General features: G+C 39.9%; 1 long non-coding RNA gene across 1 annotated transcript; it reads left to right on the top strand.

Annotated features, from left to right (window-relative positions):
* Positions 1-6: 6 nt before the first annotated feature.
* Positions 7-13429, top strand: LOC107836391 (uncharacterized). Its single transcript, XR_001662277.1, has 3 exons — positions 7-90; positions 3175-3180; positions 13418-13429. It is a non-coding gene; the product is annotated as an uncharacterized LOC107836391 (long non-coding RNA).
* The last annotated feature ends 1628 nt before the right edge of the window (positions 13430-15057 follow it).

Below are 15057 nucleotides of genomic sequence, written 5' to 3'. Positions count from 1 at the left end.
GTAAGGTAAGGTAAAAAACTTTATTAATCCCATAGGGAAATTAAGATTGTCTGTTGCTCACACATTAATTCACATCCACACGCATTAAAAGTGATCTAGTAAAAAGAACTTAAATACAATAAATACATTAAAAATGCTAATTACTCCATCTCCCTCCCTTAACCTTCCCAGAAGTCACAGCATTGTGAAGCCTGATGACCCGTGGGACAAAGGAGTTTTTAAACCTCTCAGTTGAACATCCCAGTGAAAGAAGCCTGTTTGTGGACCAGTCTTCAGGCCTGAACAGGGTGAAGTGGAAGAAGAAACTGCTGTCAGCGCATATTTCACATGTATTGTGATGCAGAAATGGGTTTCAGCTTCCTCAGTTCCTCGTTGCCAGTCAGTGGGTCCCACCTCACGCAGTTTGAGGCAATCTTCTAGTTCTTACACTTTCCCACAAAGTCTTGCATCACATCACTATTTCTTGTCTGTATCTCTCTCGCTCTGTGCGCGTGTGTGTGTGTGCATGTGTGTGCGTGTGTGTGTGTGCATGTGTGTTGTGTTGCTTCTATAACAGAAACCACAGTCTGCTGAGAGAGTTCACATCTAACAGAAAATCAAAACAAACTTTATGCTAGCCTGGTGTTTCTATGTACATGTCCTTCAAAGTGGCTGTGGTTCGCTTTATACATTAAAATTTGTAACTTAATGATCTGTTATACTGTTAAAATGTATATTTTCTTGAAGCTTAACATTTCCTGATGTTAACATTTCCTGATGCTCAACTAACTGTTGTCCAAAGGTGGGTTTATTCTATTATAGATAATATCGTATTGGATGTTGATCTTTTCAACTAGAAGTCATAAAAGAAAAGTTCATTCGACTATTAAGGTTTTATTTACTCTGTTCTTTACTGGATTATAAGATTGGTCCAATCTAATTTCAAGGCTACAAAACACACAGATTCCACACTGTCCATATTTACACAAAGATGAAACCAAACTAGATAGTAAACTGTATGTATGTGAAAACTAAGTACATCCCATAATTCAGTAGAAAGTAGTTAGAAGTTGGTCAGACTTGGAGTTTCCCTCCACTCTGCCACCTGCAGCGCTGCTTCTTCGCTGTGGTGACCCAGTTTGGCCTGTCTTGTAGCTGTCAGTCAGATTTTTTCACATTTGTCTTTACAGCAGTTCAGTATGCTAGGAGTTCATGGTCCCCCATGTGACTGCGAGGTGCCCAGGCCTTGTGGTTGCACAGCACCTCCCCCACCGCGCCTGAAAGTTGGTGTGAGCAGTTTGTGCTGATCTGCTGCGCTTGCTTTTTGCTAACATGGTGCAGTGCATCATGAACCAACTTCATTCAGATGTAGACCTGAACACCTAAAACATGCCACCACGTTCTCCATTGCTCTAAACAGCCACACTTACTGAAACTTTTTTCTAATTGTCCTGATATGAACTTTAACATTTCACAAACTTGAAATGTTGAAGTTTGCAAAATGTTTGCTGTGAAAAACATTGTGAAAAACAAATAAAGCTCCCTGTTGGTGTATTTCTGCCACCTGCAGAAATACAACACTACTGGTTAAAAATAACCAATCAGAGCCAGGAGGAAGTTCTTAGTGCTGTCAATCTGCTTCGGTATGCGCTACTCAATGTCCAAATTGCATGGAAACAAATTAGCGTTCCATAAAAGCTGTTTATCCACCATCATCATCGATAACCATGCTAACTAGCCTGAGCATCCGTGGCATGATTGACAGTGCCAAGATCCGCCTCCTCCTGGCTCTGATTGGTTGTTTCTGACCAAACTGTGTATTTCTGCAGATGGCAGTAGGACAGGAAATGGATTTTTTTCACTGACTTTTTGTCTCATTTTATTCTGTCATGGCAAAGTGACAGTTTTAACATATACATACATACATTCTGATGTGTAACGATGGCACTTGACAAAATGTAATGCTTCTATTGCTGACTGTGTGTTCTATGACTTTGTTTTTTATGATGTCAGACACTTTGAACTGCCTTATTGCTGAAATATGCTAGAAATAAACTTGAACTTGAAACTTGATTAAAAATATATTTGTAAAAGTTACCTACTGCAGCTTTAAATGTTTCTACTTGTGAGTAGCATTTCTGAATGATGAAAATGGCTTGATTCTCAGATTAATGAGGAGCACTGCCCGGACTTTCGACTGTAGCGTGGTGTTAACACATTCCTCTTACACAACCAGAATGGCTGCTTTCATAGAGACATTAACAGTGATTAGTTAAAAAAGGCCTTTGATTAGCATTAACTGGCTGCTACTTTTATACTTAAATCCTGCAGGAGTTGCAAGGAAGAAGGATTCACACACAAACTTAATTTTGGCCTCATTATTTTGTTTGAGATCTTCATTTTTATTAAGTTTTAATGTGAAAACTATTTTTCCATGACTGCATGAAGAAAATGGGCTATTCATTTTATACAGTGAAGTTATACAGGCACACATGGAAAGCTGTTTATTGTTGGGTGGGAAAATACAGAACATTCCTCTTTTTGAGAAAAAAAGTATTTTGACATAAGTCTTTTTATTCTCAACACAGTTCGAGTCCTTTCAGTCACTTTCTGTTCCTTTATATTTTGAAATAGTGTTAAAGTGGTCTTGTGAAACAATTCTTCAGTTTTTCACTGATCTTGTCTTAGAGGATGATTGTTTTTAATCAGTGCTGTCAAATATTAGAACGTGTCACTTTTTATCACCTGTAACATTTCTGAATATTGTGACTTGGCACAAAAAATATTTTAATTAAATGTATAGAGATGCTATTATCAGTTCAAAGTGGAAATCTAAAACCTTTGTAAGCAGTGTTGTGTGTCTTTAAAGATAGAAAACTGGAGAAATTGAGTTTGATAAAAACGTTGCAGGCAAAAACTACATCAGAGAAACAGTTTCTGACGGTGACCTTGATGACTGAAACAGTTAATCATCCACTGAAGGATATCGGAAAGCATTTTTATTCAGGCGAGCTGAGGACCGGAGCTATTTTTGACTCCATTAATAGTTTATCAATTTTTGCTTTTCGTTGAACAGATTATTTATAATCCTTTGTCTCTGCTGGTGAAACACTTGTATGGCTGCCTTTAGAAAATTGAAGCTGGAAGAACGACGGCAGGAGGACCACTTTAAGATTCAGCTGGATTCAATGGGAGCAAATGGTTTTAAGTAGATGACTTGATTATTGACAGACAGCTGATAAGAGGGTCGGCAGAATGTTTCTGCAGTCATTGCAGTTCATCGTTTCCTTGTGCAGGAATGGACTGTGATCATTCAGACATAAAATAACACCTGGATGTGAAGGAGTGACCAGGGTTATGTCGACATAATGGGAAAAATAGAAAAATCCAATTTAAAACTTGGTCTTTGGCGTCTTTAAAGCTTGTCAAGAAGATTTTTTCTTTGGTTGAGTTAAAAAATGACAAAGGGCAAATGGCTCCCATAAAGCAGTGATAAATCTATTCATTGTTTTTTTCATCACCAAAGGGTGAAAGTCTAAAGCCTTTATCCTTCTTGCTTGTAGAGATTCTACTACAGTTTTTCCTTCTACTCAATTTTACATTAAAATGCGTGGACACAGAAAGATGTGAACAGCCAGTTTCTGTAGTGATGACCTCCCAGTGGACGGTGTCACCAGCTCCGTTCCCATTAAGCATAAAATTGCGCAAATTGGAATTACAAGAATAAATTTGCTTAATGAAAATTCTGCAATTTAGAAAAGCTCACATTTTTCTATAAAATGTTTGGGCTAGGATGAGGAAGTTTTTCATCTGTATCAAAGTGAGTGTATTTCGCAAAACTGCAATAGAAACACTTTTTTTTTTCCCATCACCTGAGTCACGTGATCCACAACTGGATGTTACTACTGGTGGAAACTACAAAGAAGACAACAGGAAGTAGTAGGAGGAAGCTGGGGCATGATTGTAAACAAATTGTATTTGTTATTTAAATAAAACACCGCAATTGCAAATTTGTGTTTTTTCAACATTAACAGAACATCCACAAAGTTTTACACACATTTATAATGGAAGCGCAGACTGTCTGCTTAGCATAACTTTGGTGTATTTGACAGCAATATTTGCTCCTCTATTGGTCTGATTTTATGTTCTGATTTTTGGGTTTAGCTGAAAGCCATAATCATCAAAATGATGACTCTGGACTGGTGGTTGAAATCTCCCACCGGAGCTGACTCACTTACATTCTGTGCCTCATCACCCCTCCCTTGGATCCTGTGACCTTAATAAAAGTTAAATTTAGTTTGAAATGAAAAGAGAACAGTTGTAGTTTGCAAATCTTTCAGAAAACTCCTAATGCGTTTTGTTTCAATTTCACAATTGGTCAAGACTGCAGTCATCACTTTTTCTAGAGGCCTTTTCCTTCCACTAAACTTTCCGGGAGTGACCTTTTGTGGCTAACTTGCTGTTTGTTGGCCAACTGTCAAGTCAGCAGTTTAGGAAAGTCTAAAACCACAGATTCTTCAGGAAAAAAAAAATTAATTCATCTTGTCATGTTTATGTTGTTAGACAAACTGAGTTTTATGTTTTTGGTACAACACAAAAACAGACAAATCCACAAAATGTTTCACTTTTCAACTGAATTTTTAATGCAAATTAACATTTATTTACATAAATACAAGAACATTTCTGCGTTGCTCTAATTTATTTAGTTGCACGTGTTTCACTTCGCACCACCAGGCCGCGCCACAGGGAGCGGCTGGACGCTCTCCCGCACTAACTGTTACTGCTGTGACGTCAGCAAGCCGCAAGTGAACGAAGGAACCAACGGAGGAGAGATCGAGCCCTTACCGGATCTACCGGGAGGCAGCAGAGCTACAGAGCGAGTCCCCGCAGCGCGCCCCGGAGGAGCCGAACGGAGGAAACGGTCCGCTGTGCGCCAGCCGCAGGAAGAAGCACCAAGCGATGCGAGCGCAGCCCACCGCCGCCCAGTAACCAGCCGAACCAGCGCCGAGGAGACCCGAAGGGACGGAGGTTTCCACCGTCAGGAGAACGCCACGAAAACGGACACGAAGCCAGCTGCGGTGGCTCCACCGTACTCGCTTCCTTTCTTCTGGATCACACCGACAGGATCGCCGATTTAATGCGCTAACGGAGCGTCTGCGTCCGGCTTGAGAGAGAAAGAGGGATCTGCCCAGAGAGAACCAGGGGATCGAAGGCAGAGCTCAGAAAAGGTGGAAATATTCACAATTCAAAGGATCTGCAGTCAGATTTGATATTTTCCCCTCCTCTCTGATATAAACCCGCTGGTCTGGTGCGTTTTCGTTGCGTGGATCCTGGTACCGGTAACGCCATCAAGCTGTGTTCTCTAACCATGGGATGTACGCTGAGCGCAGAGGAGAGGGCGGCTCTGGACCGGAGCAAAGCCATCGAGAAGAACCTGAAGGAGGACGGGCTGACTGCGGCCAAAGATGTCAAACTGCTGCTGCTCGGTAAGGCCGAGGGACGGGGAGCGGGGAGCGGGCCAGCCTGGGCGGCGGAAGGTGTGGCGGTGATGGAGGGAACCGGGGGAGTAAAATTACAGCAGAAACACGACGCCTCAGAGATAAGAAGAAAAATGAGAATTGAATTCATGGGCGTCATGAATTGTCATTTTTTTCTAAAATACAACCTAAATTTTTTTTAGTCACATTTAATAAATGAGGGAGTTTAAGTGATGAAAAAGGTGTGGCAGGTGGTAAAATGTTCCAAAAAGCAACAGAGAGGTGAGAGCTGCAGATGGAAAAAATGGCAGGTTGCAGCAGCAGCAGCAGGCCCAGCAGCAGTGTTTGCTCATTATTGATTCTTTTTAGGGAGCGCAACCTTTAAGGATTTAATCTGTTTGTCAAACTAAGTCACAAGATGGAGGGTGGAGGAAGAAAATGAGGAGAAAAGGTGCAGCCACTTTCTCCATCATTTTTTATCCGCACCCCCTGCTGCTCAGCTCAAGCTCCCATTTCTTCCTCTGTTCCTCCCACTCCCTCCTCTACCTTCCTTCTGTCTATCACACGCATACACACACGCACACATACACACACACACACACTGTTTACACTGATTTCTTCTGTCTTTCTCCCTCAGGGGCTGGAGAGTCAGGGAAAAGCACCATCGTCAAACAAATGAAGTAAGTCCTCCATAATCACGGTCCAGTAACTCTGTAAAGGTTCCCCTCATCCTTCCTCTCCCACTTTGCTTCCTTCTGTTTTTTTTTTTTTGTTTTTTTTAATCGGTGAATGTAAAATGTACAGTAGAAGTCTTCAGTGAGTCTGCAGGTCCACCTGCTCAAACCGACCCAGATCCACGGAGCTGTGAGCGGCACACGCTCGGGTGTGGATATGCAGAAATGCAGTTGGTTTGATCGATAAAAGCTCAGTGGGGGGATCAGCTGCTGGAGGCAGCAGGGTGTTGTCACTGCTGTGCTAAACCTCCAGTTTTTTACTACTGCAAACTGTTTGGTTTTGCAATTTCAACGGCTGTTTTGTCTTTCTGCAGAGCTTTCTTCCTTTTCCGCTTTCTCTTTTCTCGTCTCGGTGGATGAAATGCTCAGTAAATCAAACCCAGTGGCTCACAAAAGTATTCATGCTGCATGAATTTTTCCACATTTAATAAACTTGCAACCACAAACTTTAATAGAGTTTATTGGGACTTATTGGGGCAAAATAGTAAAGTGGCAGAAAATGGTTGTGTGCATTTGTATTCAAGTGTTAGGTCTAGTGTGTTTCTTGCAGCCAAATGCAAGTAGAGCTGAAATGTTTAATCAGTTTAGTGTTTAGTATTTGATTAATCCTTAACTGGCTTATATAGACTCAAAAAATGCTATTTTCTGAAAGAGTAACACAATTCAAGCAGTAAACTGTGTCAAAAATGGATATATTTGCATTAAGATGAAAAAGAAACCTTTCATCTGTTATGTTCCATCCTGAACTCCAAAGGTGGGAAAGTTTTAGCTTCATCTGGTTCAAATTCTTAAAAAAAATCATTAATTGTTTATTTGCATCTTTTAATATAATTTAAATATTGCATAGAAAGGCTAAATAGTTAAATAAAACATGTGCAGAATGTGCCAATTTGTTTTTACCTGATGAATCGACAGAATAATCATTTACTGCAGCACTTGTTAGGTTAAGCCCTAATTGCAAGTGGGACTTTCAACACTGGTGAATTTTTCAACATAGACCTGATTACTTTTTATTCTCTCCTGAAATTAAGGAAATCGGGGCCGATTTATCGGTCCAAACCTATCAAATACATCGAAGTCTGTTTCTGTGTTGTGGCACAATGTGAACAGGTTTACTGTGTGTGAACATATTTACCCATCACTACAGTAGTTGTTTGTTTCCCAACATGCATGGTGTGTTCAGCCTCTGAAGGTTTTCAGATCTTCATTCCAGTGTCACATGCTGCTGGTTTACAGGGCTTGGTGGTGTTGTTAAATTTAAAAAGAAACAGAGGCTTTTGCTTTGTGTTTGAAGCAGATCTCTGATAAATAACTGAAAGATTTCAGTGAGCTAAGGAGAAGAATGGAGTCCAGGGAGAAAGCTGCCCTGAAGAACATCCAGGTCTCCTGCTCTGAGGTCCTGTGACGTTCCTCCACCTCCTCCTCTGAATGCTGCCTCCTCATTGGTCCGCAGGCGCGGAAGAACAGTTGCTAACCTTCCTGCAGTTTGGTTGCACTTTAAAAATGTTGCGAATTTTGACAGAGCTGCAGTTTTCATGCTCTGCAGCTTTGAAGAAGAAGGAAGCCCGAGCTTCCCTCCGTGTTTAGCAAACTGATTATCCGGACCGGTTCTGCAGAATAAACTTAAACACATTTGCTGACATGGTGTAAGTTAGCAGAGGAAAATGGTCCAGATGAGGCTGGCATGTTGTTTTCTAAAGGAAATGAGATCCAGGTTGATTTAGATTATTAGTGTCTGATGTAATGCATTATTATAATTGCAGTTTTTACTGGAGCCTCATAGGTGGCGATCATGTGCTGGTCTGTCAGCTGTCTAATCAAAGGACAGAAGAAGAATCCATAAGCTCAAACCTCTCTGCTCTTTATTTCTTCAGAACTGATGATCTTATTGTTCCTCTTGGTCTGCTTGTGGTTTGAATATAACTTTCTTTATTAGTTGTTTGTTAGGATCGTGAATTTCTGTTAAATTTGTCTTTTTCAGATGTTTTTTTTTTCCAGACATTGTGCTTTACTATATTGTCCAGGATAAACGATGTGCTTTTTAGTCTGATTTCCATTTAATTGACACATTTTATCCTTTTTAGCCACATAACAACTTGAGTTTAACATTCTGTCCATCTGTATTTAGATTTTTTTACACTGATGGAAAACCTTTAGATAAATCACATTTCACAGAAAGGAATAATTTAGTTTTTGTCAGCGAGGGTGATACAATATTATTAATATTTGACAATATATTGCTGAATATTGCAATAAATATGTTAACTAAAACAAATATTTCCCTCCCTTCTTTTTTTAATTTCCATCATCATGGTGCCTCCACTACTTTCTCTAAATTTTAGGATTTAAACAAAAAAACTTTGCTGATCCAAAGCGAAACAAAATATTGTTGTAACTGAAATCATCCAAGTATCTTCAAATAGTCGTTTTGAGTAGTGATGCTGTGGGAAGGATTTCCTGTATCAGCCAGGCTTACAACCAAGCTGAAGGCTGAAGACGCCTCTGACTGAAAACTGATATTGTATCATGACAAGCTAACAGCTCAGAAATGGAGCTTCTGCCAAAAAAAGGTGCAAAAAGCTGAAAACAGCCACTGCCAAATCAGAGTCCACCTCCAGTTTGTTGGTTTGTGGGGAATACAGATAATAAAACCAAACTAGGCTGAGGGTAAATCCGGGGAATTCTTTTCATTTAATGTTATTAAAGTGATAAAAAAGAAATCCAGATCCAATCTGAGTCAGAACAGGTTTGGACTTTTGGGAACTACTTGCTTGGAAATAAAAACCTGTTTCTTTTCCCGGCTGCTCAGGTTTTCTGTGATTGAATCTGTAATAAGTGGATTTTTCCTCACTGATCTGGGGTCAGTTCTGATTTAAAATCCAACCCCAGTGCTGCTGGTTTCCTCCTGCAGACGCTGAACCTTCATCTGCTTGAGTGGCTTCATTAAAGCTGCCTGGTAATTATGTCTCCTATGGTTTCATGATGTACTTAATGATGTTTCTGTTGGGACTCACCTGTGCTACTTAGCACAGATCTTCCTACATCTGTGACATGTTTTCTGTTTCCCAGTGTTTTCATAGGCGTCAGTCCAGTAATCCCATAATAAACCAGCTGGTTTTACTGGAGTTAGACGCACATTTAGCTCATATAATTTAAAAAGAAGTTAGCTCTTCAGTATTAGCTTCTGCTAGTTGGTGTGTTGGTGTAGTACTTAAGTGTTAGAGGAACTAATGTTTATTTGTGTTTGTTTCTAATGGTTTTTTGACCTTTAACCTCTTGGACGTTGTCCTGTGTGTAAACTGTGGGCAGCTACTGCAGTGAAACTCCATCTAACAGGCTGATTATATTATTAAGTTTCAAAGCATCAATTCATAACAGCTGGAAATTGAGATAAAAGGAAGTCGGTGAAGAAAATCGATTAATTGTTTGATTTTTTTTTCATTTACATTTAAATTATTTATTTCTCAACAATATTTAAACATAGGTGTTTGAGAGGGAAGACATCACCATTTTTGATGGGGAATTATGCCATTATTCTCAGCGCCTTGGCAGTGTGTGTGTGTGTGTGTGTGTGTGTGTGTGTGTGTGTGTGTGAGTGTGTGAAGAAGCCACCCACATCAGTGGATTAGATTTAAATTTAACGGTGTGTCACAGCTGTGTGTCTGATCCCAGTGAGTGGATCAGTAGTCCATTACCACCCTACAAAAACCGTGTCCATCAAGTTGGTTTTAACGGAGTTGATTATGTTTTAGGTAATAGATTCTTAAATGTTTTTAGCTCTGAGCTGATGTTGTCTCTGTACAGATTAGAGTTTAATGAGACGATACTGTCAGGATCATAGCAGCTCATTAAAGGGGCGGTATTATGTGAAATCAACTATTTTGAGCTTTACATCATGTTATAAAGTTATTCAATCATCCAACACATACCTAGAGTATTGTTTTGATTCTTTCGTGCATGTTTGAGAAATCCTTTAATCTCCATGGCAACCATTCAGCTGTCCAAAATACCTGGTTGGACCTAGCTCCCCCTCTGAGACGCAGCTACTCACCAGAGCTGTAGTTTGTAAGCTTCCGAGCTTCTGCTTCACAGAGCAGCCTTCTCCTACGACTGCCCCACTCTGCTCCTTCAGACTAGCCAGCAGCAATTAGCAAACACCTGGTGGAACTGCTGAGCTCATTATAGGAGCTTCTTCTCGTTGCAGTGCTAGTAAAACATTGTGAAAGGGTTAATAGAGGAGCCATGTTGCGATGACTTTCAGAAGGTGGAGCTTCAGAAAGAGCAGGAATTTTTAAAGCGATAGAGGCCCGATTTCAAGGTGCTACATTACAAAGTGAAATTTCTTTTAAATCATATGTGAAATGCATAGCTTTTTATTACATCTGAAGTCAACATAGTTACTTTAGTGGGCTATAAAATGGCACTATGTGCCTGAAAAACATGTGTCTTTCTGTAATAGATTCTTTAAATGATGTACAGATTCTTGCTTAATAAGACAATTCAGTCAAGGTAACAATAACTCAATAGGAAGAGCTGCCATCATCTCATCAGACAGTGACCAACTCTATAGCTGAACTTCAGAGATGTGGAGGTTTTCTGCAGGTGCATGTGGATGACGGTCTGCGTCTGTGTTTGGACACATGATCTGTCAGAGACGTGATAATTGGGCGAGTGACCAAAGGGACCGGGTCGTGTGTGAACAGCCAAGCTGCATGCAGGAAACACCATCTGTGTTTGGAGCCTGTGTGTGTTCAGACGTGTTCAATGGCTTTCTCGCTGCCAAGCTGCCAAACTGACCTCTCCAGCAGCGATCAGTGTGTGTGTGAGTGTGTGTGTGCTGAGGAAACTAGACTAATAAGAGGAAGTTTCTCCCATAAATGAGCAGAAGTGAGGAAGCCATTTTCAGGTGCAGCCACGATGATTAGAAGAAATGTTAGTTTTCGCAGTTCTTTCTAATTCTGGTCTGAAATGTTTATATTTTAACTTTAAATCCTGAGCTGCAGGGCCTGGCTCTGTTTGATGAAACTCCAGAGAACGGAGGAAGAGCATCATAAATCCAGAGTTGAATTATTCCTGCTTCACATGCCCCGAAGATGTAAGGATTTCTTTTAAAGTCTGCCTCATTAGCTCACAATTTAAAACTCAATTTGGTCTTAAAAGATATTTAATTCTTCCGAAAAGCATCATATAGTTGGAATGCACTAAATAAAGAAAATAACTGCAATAGTTTTAATAATACAGTTAATTAATTCATAAATTAAAAAATTAAATTGTTAAAATGTATAAGAATGATCAAGGGCATCATTTTGTTAATTTTTAGGATTTTTTTCCCCAAAAATTGTTCCCAGCTCTATATTGACGTTTGGTTCAGACAACAAGATCTTGTAATTGAACACCATTACCATGGTAACTGTTTTGATGAGTGAGTTTGTGAAGATTTGAATACAGGTCAGCCAAATTATCCTTCTAAATTAAAGCCAGAGCCAGACTGAACCGTAACACTGCAAATAGAAGTGGTTCTAATACTGAGTCCTGAGGGACACCATTAGTAATGAGTTTCTGTTTTCTTTAAATGAAAATACTTAAAAAACAAAACTGGTTGTGCATACATACACATGCTGTTTCCTTTAACATTTATTGTGTTACTTTTGAAGTTTATGTATTTATAGTTGACGATGAACCAGAGTTTGATTCTGACAGCAAGTGACTTGGAAGTGAAACCATCTGCCTGCACGCGTCGTTCTCACAAGAAAGATCATCACACCAGCCAACCAGAAAACCCAGTGCTGTTGAGTTTCTGTTTCAGCATCGTGTGCAGCATCAAGTGTTTTCAACAAATCAGTGAAAAGCGCTGCAACACATTGGCTTTTGCTAAGTGCTTCAGTGATGTCAGTCCGTTTAGTTTCCACACCACGACCCTCTTGATTTTGGCGGCAGACTAGATTTCGAAACGGCCAAACTCGTTTTTTTTGTAACCACATGAAAAGAGGCGTCTTCCAGCCAGCAGAGCACAGCAGCAAACTGGGCAGCTCTGTGTTTCTGTTTCACTCAGACACAGAAACTTTACCCCCACTACTTTGTTAGACTTTGTTAAACTTCAGGACTGTATGTTTTAGTGATTTTGATACCAGAACATTTTTTTAAGTTTGGTATGTCTTGATATTAGTAAGTGGACCTAGTCTAGTTAAACTGGTCTAACTAGTTTCAAATGTTTTCTGGTGTTGGGGATCAGACCTTGGAGAAAATAACGGAGATCTTTCAAAAAAAAAATGTAAGTTCTAAGTTGTTAGAAGAGAACAAAAACAATGTCCAGTAGCAGACAGTCCTGCAACGAATCAGAAGCATCCTCTGACCAAAGACTTTCTGTGGTTTGAAAGCTTCCGTGAAACCTCCTTTCCAACTCCTTTTTTGATTTGGAGTAGTAGTTCTGGAATGATTTTAGCTTTTAAGATGTTTATCAGCTGCTCCCAGTTGGAAACAGTACCTTGTTGGCACGGTTACGAATCATAGTGACTGTCCAAAAGTAAAAAAAAGTGAAACCCTTTAGCTGCACAGCCTCCAAAACCAGAGGAAGTCATTATCCTAACACACAGAGCTTCAACCAAAGAAGAGAAGTCTAAAAATCTCCAATATGCTGCCAGCAATTATAGTTAAGATCGAAAAAACAATTCAACAAATACAATGGCTAAAACTCAGGAATATGAAGAAGAGTTCATAACAAGGTTATGTTTATATGGAAGCTGTTTTTTAGCTGTTTTGATCAGTGACATCACAGATAAACTGCTTATTTCGGCTGCTGGAGGGAACTCACACTGAACATTTGAAGCTGAATGGACGACCATCAAATGTCACCAGATGTTTCAAGAGGCCATTTTGGTAAATGTCACAAAGCAGCTGTTTGGTCCTGAATTTATAAAAACAAACATGTAGCTGCAAAAGAGAGATGCATGGAAAAACATAAGTGAATTAGTGGAGCTAATGTCGTTACTAAGCCCTTATAAAGAGCACCACCCATACATTTAACTGAATTTACTTAATTCCTTGGATGTTGGCTGGTGAAAACATGAAATGATTTCACCAGCAGAGTTCATGAGTTGTTCATGAAAAAGCATCAACTCATTTAGTACTTCTTCTAGTTTTTTTCCCGCTTTGGTTTCTTCAGGCCTTTTGGTCGTCACAAGAGTCATCCATGACCTCTTTTTACTGTTTATTAAAACCCAAAGGCAGCTCCTCTTTCAATCATTAACTGTCTTCAACCCACATAAAGCAATATAAACAGAGGATGTCATACCATAAACACAGTTTATAGTCCTGGAATGGCTGCAGTAGGGGATGTGTCCTCTCCAGCTAATGACTTCTAAATGCTTGGATTGTTGGGAACATTTCCACTAAATATGCACCAGGATTTGTTTACTGAAAAAAAAAAAAATCGGAAGTTGTCCCAGGAGAAATCTGTCAATCATTTACATCCCTGTAGCTGATGGTAGGTAATGACTAGGATTATTATTTTTCATTAGTTTTATTGAGGTTGGGAATCCAGTAAAAGTGCATGAAAAGCCCCAAAATGTGGAGTATCCCTAACGTGTTTTGGCTTTTTAATGTATGTTAGCCTTCAGAACTGCTTTCATTTGCCATAAAAAGATTCAAGAAGCAGTGCAGAACATTCCTCTAAAGGTTTTGGTCCATTTGGACAAAGTTTGTTGCAGTTTTGTCAGCTGCACATATGTGGATTTCCTGTTTCTCTACATTACAAAGTTGGTCTGAGGTCTGACACTGGATACTGGAGGATCTTATGTTTAGGATCAAAGTTTTCAGATGTCTGCTCTGTGGCACGGTGCATTGTCCTGCTGGAGGTAGACAGATCCACACCTAATAGGGTGGACATCGTCGACTTCTTTGGTTGTCTTGATGCATAATAAGTGTAATAAAAATAATAATAATAATAATAATAATAATAATTGATCTCCCATATCATTACACAGACACCAGGAGCCTGAAGCAGTAAAATATGTTTCAGTCAGTAAGAGTTTTCATCTGAAAAATATCAGACCTTTACACGCACCAAACTTTTGCTTTTTGAAGGAAATTGTTGTCTTTTCTGCTCAAAGAAACTAATGTTGTGCTAAAACTTTCTCAGCGTATGAAGAGTCATGGAGACTTTGACATCGCTGTTGCAGGCTGTAGTTCAGTTTGAACAGAGTTTGAAGGAATTTGTTACTTGCAGGGTATGAATCATTTCAGAGGAAGCCTGAGTCTTCTCCAGCCTGATTAAAGACAGCTGCTTAGTGAACTCACTTAATAATAAAGTTAACCAGCATTGATGTACAGTCGTCTAATTATTTTGATTAGACTTTCTCAGCAGTGAACACCACAAACCTTTTCCCCGTCTTGCATTATGATCTAAGTAAAGATGTCAAATTGAGCCTCTGTCTTCCATTTTTGTTCTTTCTGTGTCTTTCTCGCTCCGTGTGTTTGGGCCTCGCTGACATGATTGGAGGCGACCGGCCGAAGGGAGAACAAACGCTGTCCGTCCCTTGCGGCTGCGCCGCTTCCCACAGGCTGTTCCCACCGTGTGTGCGCGGCTTTTCTCCCTACAGCAGGAGATAATTAGGTTTAAGCCTCAGAACAGGAGAATAAAACGGGGGAAGGAGGGGGAACATGGAGGAGAAAAAGGTGGTGGTTTTCATGCTGAGTGGCAAAGGGGGCGGATATAGCTGGAGGGAGAGAAAGGGAGAATTTAATGAAAGAAAATGAATGTTTAGAGCACAGAGGTGGATTAAAATAAGCAAAGTTCTGCTGTATTATTCTCTCCTCTAAGTTTGAAATAGCGATGAAGACAGAGGAGTGACATGATCGTAAAAAGGAGG

The sequence above is a fragment of the Poecilia formosa genome, unplaced genomic scaffold (assembly GCF_000485575.1).
Source record: "Poecilia formosa unplaced genomic scaffold, Poecilia_formosa-5.1.2 Scaffold55, whole genome shotgun sequence".
Lineage (NCBI taxonomy): Eukaryota > Metazoa > Chordata > Actinopteri > Cyprinodontiformes > Poeciliidae > Poecilia > Poecilia formosa.
The sequence above is the reverse complement of the archived record's forward strand: the minus strand, read 5'-3'. Positions and strand labels throughout refer to the sequence as shown.